The 23,282-nt window shown below is 31.7% G+C and overlaps 1 protein-coding gene across 1 annotated transcript in view; it reads left to right on the forward strand.

Annotated features, from left to right (window-relative positions):
* Window positions 1-11,612: 11,612 nt before the first annotated feature.
* Window positions 11,613-23,282, forward strand: part of LOC135193410 (uncharacterized) — an 86,047-nt gene continuing 74,377 nt past the window's right edge. The window contains exon 1 of the mRNA XM_064215791.1: window positions 11,613-11,711. The gene's annotated coding sequence lies outside the window, so the exon portion shown is untranslated. The remainder of the gene's footprint in view (window positions 11,712-23,282) is intronic.

The following is a 23,282-nucleotide window of genomic DNA, read 5'->3' on the forward strand; positions in this document are numbered from 1 at the left end:
TTTATTTCCATATTAAATATTAAAGAATAATAAAAAAGTTTTTATATGTGATTCTTAATCACCGGAACTTTATTTTTAATTTTCAAAAGTAATTTATTTTCATCACTGGTCAATCATTTGTTAATAATAATTTTTACATTGAAGATAAATTTATGTTTTTATTCTAATTTAATTGGTTTGTATGAAAATGTCGTATACTTATTACTAAAAAGCATTCAAATGCTTATGATACTGGCTCTTAGCTTAGCCTCCAGCCCTACCCTTCAATCCATATTTAAGAAATATGTAAGACTCCCAATAAATATATTTTTCAACAGTTTTATCTTTCATTTTTGTTTTATCATCTAGATAAAATATAGGGATTATAAAAAAAACATCGATTGTAAGCAATTTTCTTCATAAGTCGTTTATTGCGTAGTTAGAGATTTCATGTATGTACATAGAAGTTAGTACAGCAATATAGACCTTTTTATTTACGAAGGCACGTCCCCCCACGCGAAATTATTTGCTTGCATTTGTATGAGCGAGGCCCGTCCTTATGAGAAGTCTTAGTGTGCGTAAGATGACTGATACAATAGTACGGACAGAAAAAAAAATAGATTATATTTGTTATGCTGGCCAATAATATCAAGTGTAGGCGCGCGCGCCTTTAGTGAACAGATCTATAATGTTCTAAAGTTATAATGATTTGTAGTGATTTCCTATTTTTATAAGTTCTATGTAATTATATAGGTAAATATATATTAACATTGCAAGTTGTCAATGTAGTTTAGTTAGTTTTTCGACTACAATTTTCATTCCTGCTTGTATTGTTTGTGTTTAAATTGTTAATTCGTTCTTAAGAAGCAGATATATATATGTAGTAATAAAATTAATCTATTATAAATATTACAATGTCGAACTATTTGTTAATTTACTCCACGAATTTCTTCCATAATATTTTCAAGTAGGATGATTTTATGACTTTGAAATAGTTCTGAAAAAAAAAACAATATAAAATGTATGTTTGTTCCCATGTCATTTTGAATGGAAGCACGACCACGATTTATATATAATATTGTATTTTTCTTCTTTGCAACATTCAATGGATGTCTAAAAATACAAAAAAATCACAAAAATGGAGTCATTTATTGTTGAGAAGTTTTAAGCGTTTTATTAAAGATATAAAAAATGCGATTGTTTTGTTAATAATTGCGAACATTCATTGTTGCCATGAGATATTGTCGATTTATCTCAATAACGATAAAGGCCATTTAATTTTTTTTTTTTTAATTTAAATAACATATTCAAGCTGTCTCATAGATCAACGACAATATCAAAGGTTCATTATGACTTCAGTTAAATCGGAATCAATTTAATCATACGGACAGACTCAGTATAAAGTTACAACCATGTTATTTTTAAAAATTATTGGTCAAATACTATATTTTTATATTTCATAATAATAATTAATATGTTTTAATTTCGTTATTATTGTATGTATCTATATTAAGAACTATACAAGTTATATGCTATTTATTATATTGTAAATATGTTATGTTTTATTAGATATCTGCTTTCATGAATTAATATGTAACAGTCTGGCTGTATAATAATGTTCACGAACAAAAAAATTGATAAAATTGCTAAAAAAAGTTAAATACAAAATGTAGTATATACAAGCACTTTTGAATTGTCATTTTGCAAGATACATGAAATTTTAAGCCTCCATTAATTTGGATTGCAGATTCTAATAAGAATAATCGATTTTGTTTTTTTTTTAATGCGTTTGTTACCAAAACAATTACATACAACAAAAATAATATATTTTTTTTTTTTATAATTAATTTAAAATTATAATAAGCAATTCCTAAGTAGGTACCAACATTTGCAAATAGTCAAGCTTGTTGCTAGTTTTCGTGTTGAAGACACAACTGTAATTTGTTGTATGGATCAACAATGTTGTCATTCAATTTAATTGGTTGTTATCTCAATCGTTTAAATACTAATGGGTGTAAATGTGGTCGTGACTATAAATAAATATGTATAACATTAAGTAAATTTTATTTTATAACAATATGACTTTTATTTATTCCTTCTTAGAATTAATGCATGTGCATAAGTTTACTTATATAGATATTAATTTACGACATAGAAATTGAATATAGCAATAGTAATCTCGCAGCAATAATAAAATTTACAATGTAGATCTCGCTCACCAAGTTTTATGGGTCCGGTGGAAGTAATTAAAGAACTTGAGGTAAATATGTCTGTATTAGGCTGTTAATCTTTAGGTCTCTTTCAAAATCAAAAGCAACATATACTCCATTAATTCTGAAAAACACTTTTTAAATTGTCATTTTAAAGATTGAATTTAATGTAACTAATGCCGCGTTGGCTTGGAATATAGAATGCTGAGAAGAATCGGTAAGAAACTCGGTATTTAGTCTTAAATTGATCACGTAAACAATAAAAACTTATAGAAGTATGATAAAGGTTAAAGAAGTATTTTTAGCACTTATTATAATATATATATGCAATTCATGTTTGTTATGAAACTGAGAAATAGTTGATTGGATTGTACTAGCCTATTGCTTAATATATGTGATGATACGTGGGAGTTAATTACGTACAGCATGGGAGGTTCCTTTTGCTTTTTATGAGATCACCCCTCTTCATCTGTTTTATTATCACAGCAAGCAGATACTTGGGTCTAAACAGTAGTGTATTAAAACTCTATACGTTATTAATTTTATAAGCGTAACTGGCGTACAGAAAAACATAGGTACTATAGTTTCAAAAATAATTCCATAGACAATTACTACATTTATAAATTAATTGGGCTTATTCCTGACAGTGTCTGTGTTTAAAGTCATCTAGATAAAAAATATTACTTAAAAACGGATTATCTATCGTTTGAAGAGGTTTTCAAATCGAAGTACTAGTCCCTGTGATTCAAGCATTGAAACATTCAAACTATTCAACATTTTAAATGTTTTTAATCACATAATACACGACGTGGCCTATGTTGCCACGCCTTACGCCGCCTCTGCATGTGAGTATAAACCATAGCCACTTCCGAAACCCTAAAAACTATTTATAAAATCTTGACGGAAAAACTTAGAATTATTATATTGTCCTGACTCAGGATTTTAACCCAGAGCCTTGTGTCCTGCAGCTATAAGGTAAGCTAAATATTATATTCCCTGGCTTCGGAACGTGAACTGACACAGCAGCCGCTCTCTTACATAAGCAGTGTGGTTGTTTTCCGACGCTTACTGTTATTTACGACTTTGTGGCATTTCGAATCGGACGCAATTTTTAGTCTTTTTTTTCCATCGAGACGAGAGCTAATTGGCTTAGAACTCTCGTTAGCTTAAGTGGTTCGTTGTTGAGAGGCTGCTAAACCCACTTCATCACCGCAGGCCCTCAAGGTTTCGCCTTGGCCTTTTTGATTTTAAACAAATTTAAATGATATGGGACAGTTGGTATAACATTAAGAAAACAAAAGTGAACCTTCAAATATAAAAATGTTTTGATTGTATTCGTTTATATTGACATAATCATCTCAAGATTAACTTAATAATTTTTAACTTAACTATGTATTGTAATTATTTAGTAGGTACCTTCGTATATCCGATACTGAAATCTCCACTTAATATGAGATTCTAGTGATTTTTAAAAAATCTGTAGTTTTATGGAGTTAGTAGGCGGCCCATATTTATGGTTGCCCATTATCATTGGCGAGATATGACATTTTCTTAAATGTTACATTTCTTACATAACCAACCTGCCATCAAGCTTGGGAATGAAATTAGACTTTTAACTCGTCCTTTTAACTTACCCTCATCCAACACTCACCCTAACTGGAACACAGTAATATTAAACGTTGCCGTTTGGCGTTAGAGTATGTGATGAGTGGATAGTGTCTACGCAGACCACCCTATCATCAAGTGAAGTTTGATTTGTAAGGATACAATGGTACGTTATATTTGAAAATATGTTCTTTTACATTTAATATTACATAGTATTTTTTTTGATTACAAATAAAAATAATGACTATTTTAATGATATAATTAATCCTCATAGGATACTTAACGACACACATTATGTGGTATGTATCGACATACATTTTTGTATTTAAGTAGGTAAGTAGTAGATGCTAAGAAACATGCTTTTTTTACGTTTTTTTTTTTAATGTTAGAGGTGGCAAACGAGCAGGAGGCTCATCTGATGGAAAGTGTCTACCACCGCCCATGGACATCTGCAACACCGGGGGGCTTGCAGGTGCGTTGCCGGCCTTTCAGGAAGGAGTACGGTCTTTTCTTGAAGGTTCCCAAGTCGTATCGGTTCGGAAAAACCGCCGGCGAAAGATGGTTCCACAGAGTGATTGCGCGAGACAAAAATGTCTTAAATATGGCGCTGTTGTGGATTTTCGGACATCTAGGTGACACATCACCCACAGGTGATATTTTGAATTTTGACGAGATGTCCGAAGGTGAAATTCAGCAGCCGGGATTAATCCGAACAATTCCTCGGAACATTCCCCGTGATAAATTCTGTAGAAGATGCAGAGCGATCCAACATCTCTACGCAAAGCCAAAGGATCAAGCAGATCGGAAAGGGCTTGATCGTCGATAATTCGAGCCGCTCTAAGTTGGATACGGTCAAATGGAAGGAGCTGGTACTGGGGAGCACCCGCCCAGAGGTGAGAGGAGTATTCCATGTGAGGCCGAATTTGTGCCTTGTATAGTCTTAGACGATGGGCCGACGTGAAATACTGTCTTGCCTTGCTGAGCACACCGACCTTCCAAAAAACTGGTAATCCAATTGCATAATTTCCCGGGAAGTCCATAGGAAGGAAGCTTCGAAAGAAGTGCTTTGTGCCACACGCGATCGAAGGCCTTCGCTATGTCCAGACGGGCTACTAATGCCTCCCCCTTGCTCTCAACTGTTTCCACCCATCTATGGGTAAGGTAAACTAGAAGATCACCGGCTGAGCGATCCCGACGGAAACCGTACTGGCGGTCGCTAATCAGCTGGTACTCCTCTAGGTACCGCAGGAGTTGGCAGTTTATAATGGACTCCATTACCTTGGAGAACAATGAGGTGATGGCTATAAGCCTATAATTGGACGGGTCTGAGCGGTTGCCCTTTTTAGGGATCGGATGCACCAAAGCAGTCTTCCAGGAGTTCGGGACGACGCTAAGTTAAGATATGCCAAAAATAGATTATATATCCTATTATATTAAAAAATAATTATATTACGTTTATAATAGTAAACGAATAAAATATATTTGAAAACCACCTTTTCTTAAAAATATTTATTGATGAAATAAGAAGAATTAAGAGCAAATACTGCAAGATTTTCATTTACATACGGTACATTGACAAATTGTACATCTAGAAGCATTTGTATGTAAAGTTATATGTAAAGTTTTTATTATTTATTCAATTCAGGATGACAAGCAAACCCATTGCTCGCCATATAAATATAAATACTATAAATAAATGTATTTGATATGCTATAAAATACCACACTCATTGCTAGTCCGATAAACAGTATAAAAAGTATATTTCAGTACGTTAAATTATTCAATTTAATTGTGTTAACAATATATGCAAAGGAATCCAATAGGAAAGTCGTTACTGTAATGATTTTCGCAATGTCATGGTTATGATTGGCTATTTAATATCATTTGTTGATGCAGATGTAAATGATCTCTTATCCTTTCAGAACCAAGAAGTCTAAAGGCTTTTTTCTGTTTCGGTTGTAATGGTCAACGGTAAGGTTTTTTTTCGATTGAAGTATTAAAGTTGTAAATGTTTATAAAAGTAATAATCGATCAATTTTATCAATTTTATTCTATGTATAAAATAGCGATTTTTGAATATTTTATTTCTTTATTTAAAAAAAACCTAAAGAATCTTCTAAATAATATAAAAAATACGATTTTTGACAAAGTTCTATTTCTATTCGTACTTATGAAAAAGTTTGTAGGGATAAGGGCTGTAAAATTCAACATCATATACTTTAAAAATTAGATTGAATTCGCCACTGTTTGTCACAGATTATTTATCATAAACAACTTTTCATATACTTACAATAAATAAAATTATTATTGTGACATAGGTATATTTTAGTTTCCTATCAAATATAATCATTTTTAAAAATTAAGATTCGTTTGGTGGTGTGGTGGTAAATATTTGTATGCTTAGATAAAGAGATAAAGAATATTATATGATTGTATAATTAATATTTTTGACAAGGCTATACAAATAAATATTTAAAAATTACAAATTCGTATTATTGTTATTTTAATTAAATTTTACAAGAAACAACATACGGTAAACGAATGTTAATGGTTGAATTTAAACTGAAATCAAAGTAAGAATTTAACTTTAAAGCCATACCGAACAAATTAACAAAACCTCATTCCGTATAAAGTCCTGGTTGTTATTAAGCTATAAAACGCCGAGCTAACAATAAAGCGGTTTTAAAGCCAGGCTCTTGCCAAAGAATGTTAACACATGGAGTATTGTGCTCCCAGTGCAGCGATATCTGTAGCAACTGTTGCGTTTGGCTTGGATCCAGCCCAAGAGGTATCTTTATTCAATTATATATGTAATAAAAATAAAACAGTTGTTTTCATTCGCTGAGTGAGTTGGCTTGTCCCCAGTGGGCACTGTATGGAACATCGAATGAAAATGATACGTGGTCCCGTGCATCAGTTTCACGGCGTGGATAGTATACCGGTTAACAAATTTGGAAGGATAAGATGAAAGACTATTCTCTCCCATCCTTTGTAAGGAATTGTGATGAGTTTCTTACAGTGCTTCTTACAATGTCTGGGTGAAAGTAACTATTTATCAAATGTCAATTTGTCTATCTTATATTATATATATTGCTTTCCATTGAGCAAATTAACTTTGACCGCGGACTCATTCGTCACGTACGAAAATACTTTCCAAACTAAAACTAGGAATTATCACGACACCGGTATAAGTTTTTTTGTTATGTACCTACTATGTGAAAATTCGGTTGCAAAAACTAAATTAAATTACGGGTTAGTAAAAAATTAAGGTGCGTCCAATTAGTGACGTGTCAAATGTATCATTTTTTTGCGACAGACACGTTACATTGCATTTATCGAGCTCATAAAAAATTTAAAAACGCTGTGTTTATCGAACTCATATTTTTTTTTTTTTTTTTAGGTATAGATGAAAATGGAACACTGTTTAAATATTATTACTAGTATTACATGTCAATTTGAAATGCAAATATTTACAAGTTTTTAGGTCTTTAAATATATAAAAATATTATTTAAAAATAAATGCTGTATAAATCTTTACCGTGTGGAATGGTGGCAAGAATACTAGCAGAATTTCCCCGTTGAATCGCAAATCCCCTGGGCAATAACGAACCAGCCCTCCTGTCACCAATGGAGGCAGTAAGGCGAGTTTTTATACTTTTAATGAAGCTTTTTGCACTACTACTCCAAGGTCCAAGTGTTTCAACAGCAAATGGTGCACAAACAAAAAAGTTATTTGACATAAACACGAATATTTGGATCGTTAAGGACTCAATGTTAATAAATCTTATATAAATAAAGTTTCTAGGTTAAAAATCAATTGAAAATTTATTACCAGTGAATTGACATTAGGGTTATATAACTAAAGTAAAGAATCCGATACAATTTGCGATTTTCTTCATGATAGTAGAACAGAGTGGAGTATCTTTAAGAATGTTACAAACAAGAGCCCACTTGTCCTTTCTGATTTCAAAGAGAAAATTCTTTCGTTCTCACTTAATAGCTCAATCTCACTAATAAAAGACATCTCGTAAGGCCGACTTTTAGTTCTTATATCACACACTGTGATATGAGAGTATAATCAAGAATTACCAGTCCTTCTGGAAGAGGGTTTTTAATGTCTTTTGTACGAGTATATTATAGAAAAGTCGGTTCCGGTTATATAAAATAATATACTTGCTCGTTGAAAGTGGTTGAAACAATATTCATCATTTATTATTTAGATAAATATAACGTAATCTTTATTCGTTTTTTTTTTAAATATTACTATTAAATTAAAATTTAAATAGCCAATAAAAAATCACATCAATAGGGTTTGAACGACTTTCGACTTATAAGTCGACCTCCTTACGTTACAGTATGATGCAACTTGCAGTTTTTAAATGTTTAAAACATCATCGCGCTATAAACGCTGTAAAAAAAAACACAACAAGGTAAATATACAGCACTATTAAGAATACGATACGTCAGAATACCTAGTTTTACCTTTTTGCCTTCATATAATACAATTTTTTAATATATTTTTTAATCATAGCGAAAAAATAAGATGTTAATAATGATTATTCGCTAAGGATTCTATGTCTTAATCTTAGTTTTAAAGACAAGGTAATTCGGGTCACATGCAACTATCGACCTAAGGAGGGAATGCAGATGCTAGGAAATGGGTCAAGGCAAGGCAATAAATTATAGCGGGAAAAACAATCCTTGATCGCATTGCTAGGATATAGGATGTGTATCACAGCTAACAACTTATACGTAATATGATCAAACGGTACATTGTATAAAGAAAATATGTCTTTATTACATACTTTATAATTATGTTTTATAAATATATTTATGTGAGGAAGTTCTTGAGCATGGATGTGGATGGATATATAGGTAGGGAACGACCAAAGAAACGATGGGTGGATTGTGTGAAAGACGATATGGTTAGAAAAAATGTTACTTGTAAGTCCGACGGAGAAGTATGGAAGAAGAAGACATGCTGCGCCGACCCCACGTAAAAATTGGGATAAGGGCAGGAGGATGATGACGATGAGTTTTTATAAATCGAAAACATTAAAATCTTTTAACTGTTTGTAAAACTATTTCAAGCTAAACAATAAAATATTCATAATCGAACTCGGTTCGTTATTTTTTTATGCACGAGAAAAAAAAACCATTCACTAACACTAGAACGTACTCGTAATTTGCTTCCTGGTAGTTTATTGAAATCAACATATTCTATTCAGGACGTTTTAATCAAACAAAGTGCACGCAGTGTCTGATGTATTGTTATCAGTACTAATGACAGCGAACCGTAAAATTATTATTGTTAAGCGAACTTTGTAATATACGTTTTTAACGTTCATTTTATACAAACATGCGAGTAGGCTACAACTATAATACTCAGTATTGTTGTTTTTGATTTACAGGATGAGTGAGTCAGTGTACAAGGGACATCGGTGGTACACTGGCGTTGGAAGGAATGCTTAATATATCTTATGGCGCCAATTTCTATGGGCGATAGTAAACAATTAACCAATTCGCTCTTCTGCCTACCTAATTTATGAAAAAGCGTAATATTGTAATCATATTCACTGTGAAAGTGGTGTATTTTTTGTTTATTTTTCTATTCTAATTTTACACAAAGAAACTTTTGCATTATGTGTATAAAAAATATAGTTGCGTGTTATAAAAAAAAAACATAAATAACATAGATAAGATGTAGAAAAATCATTTTAAATATGTATTTTATTTAGGGATTATTTTAAAGATATTACGATATTAAGTATACTAGTATTTGTATTTTCATCAGAACCAAAAATGACTACAAAATTTAGTTAAATCGGTGATTCGAATATTTGTTTAAAAAATATTTACAAGATTTCATCCAAATATTCTATGAAAAAAAAGTTTAGTATTGTTAAAGTTACATAAATATAATAATGAGGTCACTTCTGACTGACTCTCGGCCACGGTAGCGAATCTCAAAGACCTATCCACTGTGCAGGATAATATAGTGCATTCTGTATTCCTATAGTTTCATAGTAATTAGTCATTAAATAAGTTCGTATTCTGTATTTCCATATTTTCATAGTAATTTGTCATTACTCGTTGAAAATTAAATCTAACTCAAAATAAAATTATAAGACTAGCTACTCAACGATAGTAATATTATGTTTAAAAAGGTAGGTGTGTATTTTTATTTGTAAGCCATTCGTCTGTATAATTATAGACAATGGATAAGTAATCATGATTTCGAAAAAATAATAATTTAAGAGGCTTAATGAACCACTTAAGCCTAAGGCCTTTCTTAAGGGACACTAGCGCGCCGAGCAGGACTTATTATAGCGTGTACTTAAACGCGCGAATACAGCTAGGTACACTCTCTTGCCTCACTCTATTATTCGATATCGCGACAAATCCGACACGGCCGGAAAGAGTTCAGAATTCCCGAGGCAGAAAGAGTAACTTTCATTATCCTCCCGAGGATATTCGGGGAGCCTTGGGGTCTGGTGAGTTAACTAGAGCTCATACAGACACAATGTAAAAAAACAAGAAGTACACGTATATTTCGTACAGTACTAATTCCATTAGCGTAAGGCTTTTTCCCTTAAGGGCAGTGGTATTAAATTATTTTTTTTAAATAGCAATATCAGCTAACATTTTAAACCATGTGTATCTAATATATGTTATAATAATATTTTCTTACGTATAAGTTAATTATAATTTAAATAAATAGATTTTCTAAAAAGTAAAATATGACTTAACTTCGTACATCTAAAATAAATAAATTCAAAACTGTATGTATCATACTTACAATCATTCGAACATTAAAAAAAAAAAACAAAATAACTACAAATTTTCAATTTAAAAAAAGAATTTCATGGCCTTACATGTTTAGTCAATATTAAATTTGTTTCAATTTCTCCTAAATGCTGATGCGACCCGTTTCACATTAAATATTTACTTCTTCTCATTCTAATGATGTTGCCAGGATTTGGCACCTGTGTACAGTATCCGTGTTGCGTGAAGTCAGAGGATCGTCACGCACGCGCTCCACGCAGCTACGCCCACCATTTATATATACTCAACATTCGCTACAATACGATGCGATCTTTTAATGTTGTCAAATACTGATGTTCTTGTCGGTTTATTTGCGTAGAATCCAATTTCTAACCAGAGCTTACTTGAGCAAAGTATAGTTTAACATTGACTTTGTTGTTAAATTATACTTGATTGTTTTATTATTATTATTAATAAAAACTGTTATTGAGCTCCTGATTGTATATTTTTAAGAGTTTTGATGTTTATAAAATATCCCATTATGGGAATTTAAATAGTAATTCATGTCTATTTTCTTTGAAAAAGTAAAAGTATACTTATTTATTAATTATACTATTACACGTTAGGGTACAGTCGTGTAAACATTACATATTTACCTTTTGAACATTACATATTTTTCAATTAAATGCTCCCAGACTAAGTAGGTATACGGATCCGAATCGAACCTGCAAATTCCATTTCTCTAGGGCTCCTATAGCAATAAGCTATTGACGCTCATTAAATTAATTAACAATCTATACGTGATAAGTAATCTGACAGGTGGTTCTACCAAGGTGATAGTCGCCGCACCATGTGGTACCGTATGGCTCAGTCCCGAGAGGAGCGCTGCGCAGAGTGTGTGAAGACGGGCGGCGCAGCTGAGCGGGGTGGGCGGCGGCCGATTCATGTTTACGGGCTCGCCCGTCAGCTGTTCGCCGCATGAATGTGCCGCGCTCGCGCTGGCGCATCGATTGATTGATACCAGCCACGTGCCTCAGTCCTGCCGCGATCGCCGGCTAGTCCGCGCGCCACCCGCCCCTAACGCGAGTACACCGTCGCTCATCAATGGATTGCCCGAGGTGACCGGTGTCTGACTCAACAACGCCTCACCTCGTAAGTAACGCACTTATCCTTACACCCGTAGACAGTAAGGCTGCTTATCGAACGTCACTTGTGTCAGGACCCCGAAAATTTTCTGAAAGACATTTTTTTTAGCTATCGATCGTCTTTCTCACGTTAGACTGAATATTTATAAAATTCTCGTCTGGTTTACGTAATCGAAGGACAGTAGATTGTTATTGGAAGGTGGTGTAGGTGTGTTCGCCCAAACGCACGTCGAAACAAACATTATATAAAACGTCCGAAAGGATTGTCCCATCTGTGTGTTAGACAGAAAGCCTGCTTTATTGCATAGATATTAGTTTGCTCCTGAAAACAATTTGTGTTTAATGTTCTCGATTGGGAGATAAATAATGAAATACTTAAGGTATGAATGAGTACTTGGTGTGAAATATAAATAGGATTTATCAACAATTTGAAATAATAAAATCAGTCATTAGCGATGTTTCATTCAACGAAACTTTAAAAAATTTAGAATGTACAAATGAAAGGATAATTATAGACGTTAATGTTTATGCTAATATGAAATAGTATTGGATTAGTATTTTAAATATACTACAATAAATTAACTAACAAAACCTCTAAGATTTATTGTATAGTAAACGATGATTATCCTGACATATTAGGTTATTTTATAAATCATTGTATAATATTATAAATTATATAAACTTTATGCTTATAGAATATTATGAGAATACAACTTTCTTTATCTCAATCTGTTTTAAATAATATTAATTCATTTATTGCGTTATGTTTTATGTTTAAAACAGTTTTGATGTAAACGTTAATTGAGTTTGTGAGTTTTAAAAGCGGCGTCGTTTCCAATTTTATCCGAGAATTAAATAGGTTTTAGACATAAACGAACACAAATCCATTTATCCGGAGCTCGAGTTTAAGAACCAAACAAAATAATAAATATGGCTCGATTTATTGCAATAAGTTGACACGCTTTGTAATGCGTTACTGTTAAGTTTTCGGTGTGAAATATTATTACGACTAGAGTATTTATGTTTATTGTTGCACACGGCTTAGCGTGGTTACATGTTTTAACATACTTTAGACAAAAAAATCTCTATCTGGTATTTTAAAATGCTCGTAGATATTAATTATTGTTTTGCCTAGAGGAATACTATGCCATATTTTCATGTAAAGTATTTATAAAGGGCTTGTTAACTTTGTCTTGTGTTACACTAACTAGCTCATACTTCATAGTGAAATACAACTATTCTTCCGAGATTTCCGAATACTAAATGAAAACAACCATTTGATTGTTAAACGACTAAAGTGTAATTACTTATTTTCTTTATATATTATTGGCGTTGTGATTACTTTTTTATTGATAGCATTCTAATTAGTTTACACTAGTGTTCGGTCTCGTGGTCTAAGAGTTCCGTATAATTTTACCAATATATAACGTTGATACAGATTTTTATGGTAATAAATAAAAATTGCCTGAATTATGATTGCGGGTTCAAACCCAAGTAATTACCACTTCATTTTCTTGCGCTTAATTTTTGTTTATAATTCAGCAAGATAACATCGCAAGTAAACCTGCGCGAGTCGGATGTTAATCTGCCACATATGTATCTTACATTGGAGCAGCGTGGTGGAATAAGCCCCAAACCTTCCCAAGCGTAGAGCAGGCCTTAGTCTTCGAGTGGGACTTTTATAGGCTGTTATTATAAATAAAAAATATTTACATATAACACATTCTAACGAGACAGCTGTGTGACAATATGATATTCAAATTTCACATTTCGGTAAATATGATTAAGGTTTTAAAAAATAAATAAAACAATGATACCTTTTTTTAATTGATTTCTAATAAATTTGCTATTAATTTTAATAAATTTACTATTTGATATAAGACACTATATGATATGGACAGGAATAATTAATATAAAGAAAATAATTAATAACGAATCCTGGTGTAATGAGAGACTGATAGATGAGTGTATAATGAAGACACTAAAATGCATTTTACATCGAGCAACGAAACCCTAAAAACCTTAATGAGAAAACTCTAGCGTTTCCTGAGAGAGATTTCTGAACGGTCGCTTAATGCTTTTAAAATTTCGTAATTAGTTGGCACTTGACAGTGAATTATACAGAATAGTAAATTGTGTGCTCATTTTTATTTATTTAGTAAATATTCGGTAATTAGTATTTCTTAACAGTAATTTCACATTGTAACCTTCAAGGGAATTTTTGCCGCGCATAACTCACAATAGAAAATGTTCTTTTGACCTTTTAAACGAAATATGTCAAATTTATGTTCCTATTCTTAAATACACGATTAAGAAATATATTTTCGTACATAAATAAAACTCATTTTAAAATATTTTTCTTTTATATAGATTCATTTACATTTTACTTATTTTAAATTTATCTACGTTTTTGTATGTTTACTAGCGACTCGCCCCGGGTCGATCGATTTTATTAAGAAACAAAATTATATGATATACATACTAATGAGTAATGTACTTTCTATCAGTAAAAATAATAATAGAATTTGATAATTAGTTCCGGAGACATTCACTTGCAAATGAAGAAACAAATTTTACCTCCTTGTAACATTAGCATAGGTTACATATTTAAATTTGCGCTTGGAGTTCATATGAACTATATATTTTTTGGCAAAGCCTTAATGCTTTATCATCAATGAACGTCCCATTAGTCTTTATACAGTCATATTTATGCTATATTTGACATTCTATTTATCATTGCAACAACTTGTAGATTGCTTCTTTTTCTTTTTTTCCCATCCACTTTGGGTCGGCGCAGCATGACTTTTCTTCACCATCATCATCATTATCATCATCATCATCATCGTCTGTCGTTCACATCCATCTCTCTCATATCCCTCCTCACTCATCTGCTTCTTCTTAGGTCGTCCTCTTCCTAAGACTTCCTAACTCTTCCCTCCCTCAACGCAACTTATAGATTGCGACTTTATTAATTTCAAATTATTATTATTATGTAATTTTATGTAAATAAGAGAATTTCTATAGCACTTAAACCGAAACAAAGAATTAAATTAACAAACTACAAAGTAAAAACATACAATTTGTAATTTATACACGCCGTCTACAAGATCCAGTATCTACAATCCTGTGGCATTGTATCCAGGACGCTTGCACTATTAGCTCTCTGAATTGCTAAACTCAGTATTTGAGCCTAGCAAGCGTCAGTTTTGGTCACCATAAGAGTGGACCAGTTTTTGGAAATGTGTTTTATTACTAAATAATATCACACATTTCAGTTTCAGATGTTTTTAGTAATGTATAAGTTCAATGAGACTTCATTAATTAGTAGAATGCATACAATATTGAAAAAAACACGGATTAGTTTTACTTGTATATTTAGAATTAATAATAGTCTTTGTTCGGATTTTATCGTTCATTTGATTGAATAACCATCGGCCATCACGTGAATCGTAAACGAAGATTGCGAGTTTAAGCTCGGGCAAGCATCACTGTGCTTGGTAAAGAAGAAAAATATTTAGGTATGCGGACGGGCAACGGGACCACTTGATGGTCAGTTTTCACCATTGCTCTATATATATGCAATAATATAGATATATAATATGTAATGTATATTCGCACTGATGTATATTAGTACTGTAAGAAATATTAAACAAACCTTACAACGCCAATGCACCACCAACCCTGTGAGTTAAGACGTTATGTCTCTTGTGCCTGTAGTTACACTGGCTCATTTACCCTTCAATCCGGAACACAACAATACTGAGTACTGTTGTTTGGCGATAGAATATCTGACGAGTGGGTGGTACATACCTAAACGGACTTGCACAAAGCTATACCAACAAGTAAATAATATCTTATAGAATTCTGAATGTTTCGGATGAAATTCTGCCACATGTGTAACCAACCCGCGGTGGATCAGTCAGACCTTCTTTTCGAGAGGTTTTTTTTGCGACTACTGACACTAGCGTAAATTTTTTTGGCACAGTACCACGATTGGCGTGCGCCTAACATCGGATAATTGTTTACAAACAAAAGAGGCAGTGCAATGCCGGGTATATGGTATTTTATATTATAGTAAAAACAGTAAATTAATATTTTTTTATATTTATAATTCAAACAGATAATAAATTAAATACTATTTATTGTTGCGTTAATTTTGTCATGTGATTTAAATGTTATAGACATACTAGTTGTATATAACATTTAAAAATAAATGAAATGTTTCAAGATGAAGAATAAAACAATTATGTCGGCATGTAAGTTAAGCCCTATTACTATTAAAAAATGTTACTATTAACCGATGTTATTAAAAACCGAATCGTATAGCTTATCAATAGTAGAAGTGTCTAATTGATTATTACATTTGTTTTTATTCTAACCTTATAATCTGTCAATTTCATACATTTAACCTACTATCCGTTATTAGTAACCTTCTGGATTCCTACGTGTCATTGGCGAAATAATCGGCACAACTAAAAGCCATTAAACTAAGAATATATATATCTATATGTATAACCTTCTGGATCGTAAGAAGCATGATATGTGTAGCTTCTAAATTACGCATCGTAATATGCAACATACTACAAAACAATAAATTTATAAATATTGATTACCTTGAATTATAGTAATTACAAATATGCTAGGTACAGTAGTCTAAATAAAAATAATATGTGTGCGGTGTGCGTCTCACGACACCCGAAAGAAGTGATAACTTAAACTGTCCGAAATACGGCTAGCGCTGTGGGTAGGTGGTGTGTGAGTGGGAGAGGAGGAGCCTGCCTATCGCTGCCGTATGCGTAAAAGAAAGGGAAGCCAGACAGACTGACGCCGTAACGCGTTACGTAACGAAGCAGCTTATCCTCCCATAAGAAGTTATCACTATTAAATTAAGGCAATAATAGTAATTGTCTTTGTCTAACCGTTAAAAAGCACGGCTGTTTTCGTTTGATTAGTGAGCACACCCGATACGAATCCAGAACACTTAGTTTTATCAGGCCGACTCGACTTTTACCAATAACTTTTATAGGTCCGACTTGGGTTTTGAACCTCGGTTTATACATTTATCGAAGCAGTCAAACAGTACTATATGAGTAGGTGTTTCATACAACTGCAAGTTTTCGGGGGTAAAAAAATTTTGCACAAAAGGTCGGGATTGAATCTACACTGATTATAGCATCACTGGTATTAATAAAAGTTAGAAGGTCGACAAAATTGAAGGCCAGCAGGTGATTCATTTGTATAATGAATGTGACTCCCACTAAAACTATACAAGACATAAATTATGACTATTCGTTAAATTTATATCATGGCAATATTATGGTTTAAAACTTTACCGTAGTTAATTACACTGTAAGCCTTTTCTTCGATTTAGTAACATGTATAAATATTCTTAAAGTCAAAAATACTAAAATAAATATATAATGTAATATGATTAATATATTAAAATGGTATCATAAATAATATATCATGAAAAAAAGCAAAATAGACGACTCACGAGATATTTTATTTCCTTATCACAAACTGGCTAATAACTTGGTCCTTTTTGGTTAATATTGAAAATTATAAACAATCCGCTGATGATAAGATGGTTTCGTCGTTATAGCCCATATTCGTTATTTTAATTTCTTTGATTAATAATAAGTGTAAGGCTTTAATGAATAAAGAAATCGAACTGGAATCGAATCTTATATTCAGTACATAGAAATTAGAATTTAATTCGAAGATCTTACCATAAATGGTCACGATTTGTCATTTATATTGACACTAAGGAATATCAACTGTAAATAATTTATTGACTGCATAATTATGGAGACGTCATGTTTCTTTTGCCTATAATAAAGCTGGCATTAATGAAATCTAAATATGATTTTACAAGAACTTCATCTGAATTGGAAGTAAAACGTTTCGAGGCGACGTGAACGTATGAGATTAAATTCTGCGACATGTGGATCCGCATCCTGCATTGGAACGGTCAAACCTTATCTTCAAAAGCGACTGAAAAGTGAATTCTGTAGAAAACAACCGTCGAAATTCTCATTTTATTTATTTATTAGTTGGGCGGGCGGAAAATTTGCCACCTGACGGTGATTGGTCTGATAATCAATAATGCTGGTAATGTTAACCAATGTTGGAAACTAATATGTTAAGCCCCTTGCGTCTGTAGTTACACTGGCTCACTCATTCTTCAAACCGAAACACGCTTCACAAAGCCCAAGTAATAAGTAATTATTTTTGATGATGTATACGAATTTGTATAATATACATACAATGAGTTATTATCAACACCGATCTAGCATTAATTCATTATATTTTGTTAGATATGTATTCTATTGCAGAGTAATATGCATTAATGAATAATGAGACTCACTATTCAAACTGGAATCCCAAAAAACTGCAGATAATTATTAACAAGATGTAAGAACGGAACGAAACGAAGGCACGGACATATCGTCTGTGGAGATACAATAACAACATTAAAAAATATAAATAAAGTAACCGTTTAGCCATGCCTAGCGAGTGACTTAGTTCTCCCAGGGGGTTTTTTGCACAGAGCTCTATCACCGGTGTTTTTTCAAGTCCTATGGAGTCCACTACAGTTAAGAAAATTTGCAGCTAAATACAGGAGCCTGTACTATTGCGCGGCATAAAGCGCCATTTGAGTCTATTCACATATTCTATGAAAATATACACTTAGGTTCCATTGTAATGAATCAACGCTGCCTCATAACTGGCAACACTTTGACAAAGTAAGGAGCGGTTACTAGAAAACATCGCTCGTCTTCTTTTCAGTTTTAAAAAATACAGCCGCTTAATGATAATCTTAAGTTTTTTTATTACACAGAAAATTATAGTTTCGATGTTAAAAAGCTTTCTCACGTTATTATCGATTGTTGTTTTAAATTTAACACATAAATGGTTAGGGGCTTGAACTCTGCGTCACTAAATGCGGTTAACCTTACTCGATAACGGCGTATGGTAACCATCAAATTTAATTGTTTAATTAATTATTTACACGTCCGGCAATTGAGGTGAATGCAGAGTGCTTATTTGATTATATCTAACGATTGATTTCTTTCAATATTTTGAAGAAGTTGTTTATAATTGTGACTTTTGACTGAATTTGTCCAATTTGGCGAACTGGAGGTATATTATATGCATAAGTATGTGCACAAATAAGGTAGGAAGGTTTATTATAGAGATGGAATTGGATGGATGATTAATCTGGCAGAACCAGAGGGAGTTTAAGCACGAAACCATCACCGTCTCCTTTTTAGCGAGGCACGAGTGTAAATACGGCCAAATTTCAAATTCCCGGTACCAAACTCCAGGCAGTTTGAAATTTGTGTACAAAAAAAGTCAATGCCTTTTTATTGGACTGACCTGAGATATTAATCTACTCGTACCTTATAAACTAGCCCGAGAACCCTCACATAAACGAGGTTGTTGGAGACTTATATAAATATATTTTATTGTGATTTATTTTTAGCTCCAATAAATTTATTGTTTTATTAATTATGTTGGAATGTGAGTTAGGATTGCAACCTTTGGCAAATGTGTGACATTCTTAAGCATTTACCCTCTGAATATAAGACTGCATTTTTATATATATATTTGAAGTGACTAACTGACATAGATAAGTCGTTTGTCGTCACATTAAAAATATATATAATAAAACTTATTATCAGTTATAGTGATACTTATTAGACATTTATTATAATGTGCGCATGAAAGGGTACGTAAAACATATTATATTTAATAAGACGTTTAAAATTGTTTAAGTGAACGACGACAGTTGGCAAGTGTAGTAAAAGCTTGATGGTAAGGCATTATGTAAAACAATCTCTGTAGGTACCACACTCGTTATATATTCTACATCCAAGCAGTAATACTTAGTTTTGTTTTGTATTAGTTTAAAGGGTGAGTGAACCAGTGTACCTGGGCACAAGGACCAAACATCTCAGTTCCCAAACATGGAGGCATTAACCAAACCATGCCGTAAAAAAAAATATATAATTCAATCGTATGTTTCTTGTATAATATATAAATCCTGTCGATAATTGAAGATAACATTGTATATTTTAAAATTAGTAAGTTTGTATGGCTGTGTTTTTTTTTTAATTTGATCCATCCTTTACTGAGAAAGGAAAAAGTAAATACAAAGTAAATATGGTTAGTTATTAAGATTACATGTTCATTAGTAGCGAATACAATATAAATTGTGGGCTCATAGCCCAGTCGGGTTAGAATTTCAAATTGCATTAATTACCATTTAATATGTGTTTTCATTAACACAAAGTGGAGGCATTCTGTCGTCTAACCCGACTGGGCTATCAAAACAAAATATAATTAAGAAATTGTATACCGCTCTTAATCTCGTAGTGTAAAGTTTCACCACGTTTCACACGTGTGTGAGGAACAATAGAGCGACTATAAATGCTAACCAATCTCGCAAGCTAACCAAGTACTCATAATGTGTAACAGACGTGTTTAATGGTTGTTAATAACGTTCAACTTTATCACAGATTGTTTAATAATGTTTTGTTTTTAATTAATGCTTACGACTTTTTTTTTTGCTTGTGATAATTGTCGTCTATGAACATGATGAAAAATTATGAATGTAATTGATTATCAGAGGTAAGCTAGAACACGTGGACCGAAGGTTGAGAGTTAAGATTCTTCTGTAAAAGTTTTTATCATGCAAATAAAAATAAAATGTTATAATATGTTTTACCATTTTTTATTCTAAATTAAAACCTCTTTTTGCATTTAATTTTCCAATTAAAAAATTAAACAAATACTAAGTTTTACCAGTCTTTGATTTACATTTCATTTTTATCCCCATTTATTCATAGAACTCGCTACAAAGAAAAAAAAATCAAAACGATCTCTTTCTAGCAGAATTATAACGTTTCCTTTGAAGGAGGTTGGAAGCCTCCGGATGTCTTTGTGAAGATATAAAGTACGGCTAAACAATGGACACGACTGTCGTATCTCAGTCAAGTCCTAACAAAGCGTCTATGTAAATCACTAGTACCTAAATGTAGAGAATAGTATTCCTTATTCAACACTGAGATGTAAATATATATTTTTATATTATTTTGTTCGGTTTTAAGTATATGATAATATAAATAAAATTATTTTTAGAAAACAGACGAGTGGATGGTGTCCAAACACACGAGTAGCGTAAAAATATAATCTATTTTTTACACCGTGAATGCACCCTTATATTCCTTGTGTTTGAAATTAAGTTGACTTTAAGTAGAGTACAGCATAATTAAAATATTTGTTTGGCGGTAAAATAAACTGTATGTTCGTAGCCTAACAATGGCAGGATGAAACAAGACAAGTCTTCGTCTACATAGGATGTGCATATATATGTATATATATGTTGATTTATAAAGTAAAAATTATCTGTTAGGTATTTTCCGCTAAGCTGATAAACGTTTTTGATCAAATTTATTTATATTACGTTATAGATTGTATCCTTAAGAAGGAAATATATCAAACATATGTAAATTTTCAGAGTAACATGATGTATTTTAATTACCCTAATTACATATACTCACGAGAAACGTCGCTGGTAATAACTAGTATATATTAGTCAAAGTCTTTATTGAGTGACTCATCATCGCCCAACCTAAATAACTAAACCAGCGAAACTTCAAGGGCATGTTAATTTTATTAATTTCGCACTCATTTTAGATTTTTCTAAATTCAGCCCAAGGGAAGAAATTGGTTGGCGAAGTTTGTGGAAATTTTATATCCATCAATTGTTTTCTTGAAATTTTAGTATGGGTGTAATTTCAAAATATTCTTTATTCAATTAGGCTCTTAAAAGCATTTTTGAACTGTCATGTTACAGTGTTGAATTAAATGTAAAGCTACAACCGGTTCGTAAATAAAGATTCTACGGAGAAGAACCGGCAAGAAACTCAGTAGGTACTTTTTTCAATCACTCTAATTACAGAGTCTGTCAATACATTACAAGTAAATGTATATATATCCTGCATGAAAAAAAAATACTAAGTCCACGCTTTTAAATCATTAATATAATTTTGTGTTATAACATACGATTATGATAACGAAAACCCTGGTCTTCCAGAAACATGTCGAGCATTTCTCGATAAACAACGTGAGACCGTATTATAGTATTATAAAAAATAATTAACTCCTTAATTCTAAAAATGAAACTGATTATCTTTATAAATAAAAAATATTTTTATATGTTTCTCCTCTTAGCCTTCATTTGATTGTGATGAATCTTTAGTGACTTGTTCTGGTACTTCCTTGCCCTTTGCATGTTTTTTTTTAAATATAAATCTTCTATATGAACGCTTTATTTTATCTCTGCGAAGTTGGGACGGATAAAAAATATCAATGATAATATCTATCAATAAATAATAACATTTAAACTGAGGGTTGGGATGCGTTCAGAAATTATTGTTTATATTTTTTTATAAGTTATAAATATACAGGCAAATGGTAAGTAAGCAAATTTTAGGGTTAAATATATATTATATAGCTAAGATCCAAAGTATATATAGCTAGTGTTTAATCAAGTAATAATTTTAAATAAAGAAGAACAAGTAAAGTAACAAACAATCGGATCCATAGTGGTCGTTCATCCTAACACATTAAAAGACCATTCCAAATTTAATTCACGTTCCCCCCTTTTGTTAGGAGGAAGTTATCCCACACTCCGAACTTTCAATCCGGAGTAAGGAGTAACTCAACGTACAATCAAAGTGCTTTAATTAGTCAGTCTTCTGACTCAAATTTGACCTATTTACTATTTAAATTACATCAAGCTAAACTAGATGAAGCTGATTGGACTATACCTATATTTTTCTCATCAATTATTACGAGGATTTGCTAAAAGTTGCTTAAATTAAAATATGCTTTTGGATTTTTTATCTCTTGTACCTTTAAAGGATTTATTACATAATAATAATATATGTATAAGAAGTTAAGTTTCATAATTATGAAGTTTTTTTTTATAGTTTTTGTATGTAATTATATTCCAATGTATAGTTGGTTATTTTAGCGGTTTTTATTGTATTTTTTTTTATATTCTGATTGTCTCTACATTATCGTTTTTACAGTTACAGATCGAGTATCTGTTATGTAAATATGGGTTTTGATATTTTAAAATTAAAAAACGGCCTTAAATTTAAAGTTATTCAGCGGGTGTTAAAAACAGATTTATCTCTTTCTGTCATTTATGTTTCACATTCGAGTGAAGACAACAGAGTATTGTTTAACTAATCACCCCCAGACAATTTATATTTTTTGAATTAATAATAAATATACATGTTACAATTTGTGAATATTGAGTACATTTTTAATTGATACATGTCAGTGAGTGTTACGAAGTCTATATTTTTGTGTATAATATTTATATTTTAAATATTATTTTTAAATAAATATAATAAAACAACATTTAACGATGAAACCGCAAATATGTAATTCAATAATAAATTATTTTATACATAAGTGCATTCATTGAATCCTATTCATATTTTGCTGATAAATTTATTTTTAAGATAGTTTTTTTTATTTAACTGAAAAATAATGTATC

The sequence above is a fragment of the Vanessa tameamea genome, chromosome 9 (assembly GCF_037043105.1).
Source record: "Vanessa tameamea isolate UH-Manoa-2023 chromosome 9, ilVanTame1 primary haplotype, whole genome shotgun sequence".
In the NCBI taxonomy this organism is placed as follows: Eukaryota; Metazoa; Arthropoda; class Insecta; order Lepidoptera; family Nymphalidae; genus Vanessa; species Vanessa tameamea.